Source organism: Corvus brachyrhynchos, unplaced genomic scaffold (assembly GCF_000691975.1).
Source record: "Corvus brachyrhynchos isolate BGI_N302 unplaced genomic scaffold, ASM69197v1 scaffold721, whole genome shotgun sequence".
In the NCBI taxonomy this organism is placed as follows: Eukaryota; Metazoa; Chordata; class Aves; order Passeriformes; family Corvidae; genus Corvus; species Corvus brachyrhynchos.
The window spans coordinates 95,332-96,474 of NW_008235982.1; positions in this window are offsets into that span (position 1 = coordinate 95,332).

A 1,143-nucleotide genomic window follows, 5' to 3' on the forward strand; every position below is an offset into this window, starting at 1 on the left:
GACCCTGGGATCTGCAGGGATCCAGTGGATCCGGGGCGTCCAGGCGTTGCTCAGGCCGAGGAAGGAAGGAGCTAAGAGGGAGTGTGGGGGGGAGGAAAGGGAAATCCCGGCCCAGTGCCCCCCCCAGTGCTTCCAGTCACTGCAGTGCCCAAGGTCCAGGGCTGCCAGTCTCTGCAGTGCCCTGAGCCCAGTGCTCCCAGCTCCCCCTGTGCCAGGGCTCCCTGGGCACACGTGTGTGGTGCCATGTCTGTGCCGTGTCAGTGACACACATGTGCCATGTTGGTCCATGTCCACATCCACATCGTGCCAGTGACACCCGTGTCAGTGCCATGTTGTGCCCTGTTGTTCTTTGCTGGTGACACCCGTGTCAGTGCCATGTTGAGCCATGTCAGTGCCATGCCGTGCCCTGCTGTGCCGTGCCGGTGACACCTGTGTCAGTGCCATGTCGTGCCCTGTTGTTCTTTGCTGGTGACACCCGTGTCAGTGCCATGCCGTGCCCTGTTGTGCCGTGCCCGGGCCGTGCCGGCCCCGCTGCCGCTCCCGCTCCTCCCGGCCAGGCTGACTCAGGCGGGAGGAATGTGCCGGCGGCGCGTGGGCGATGGCCCGGCTGCTGCCATTGCCTAGAAAGGGCATCTCCGAGCCCTGGGCCACAGGGAGCCCACACGGCCACCACGGCCACACAGGCACCCAGCAGGGCCAGCAGGGCCACCGTGGGACTCACAGGAAGCCAGCACGGCCACCATGGCTACTCGTGACAAACAGGGACCTGGCATGACCACCACGGTCCCAGCAGGGCCTCAGCACGGCCACTGTGGCCACTGTGGGGTCGACAGCAACCTGACACGGCCACCACAGTGCTGCCCTGGGCCTGTGCGGGTGTGAACACACGTGTGCAAGCGTGTGCAAGTGTGTTCAGGTGTGCACAGCTGTGCATGTGTGTGCAGGTGTGCATGGCCACATGTGGGCACACGCGTGTGCTGTGTGCTGGCAGCGCCATGTGCTGCGTTCAGCATTCTGTGTCCCGTGTTCTCTGTTCCCGTGTCCTGTGTTTCCTGTGCCACGTTCCCCGTTCCGTGTTCCACGTTCCATGCCCGACCCTGAGCAGGGCCGGGGGCCCGCGGGAGGCCGGGGGGGTCCCGTGTT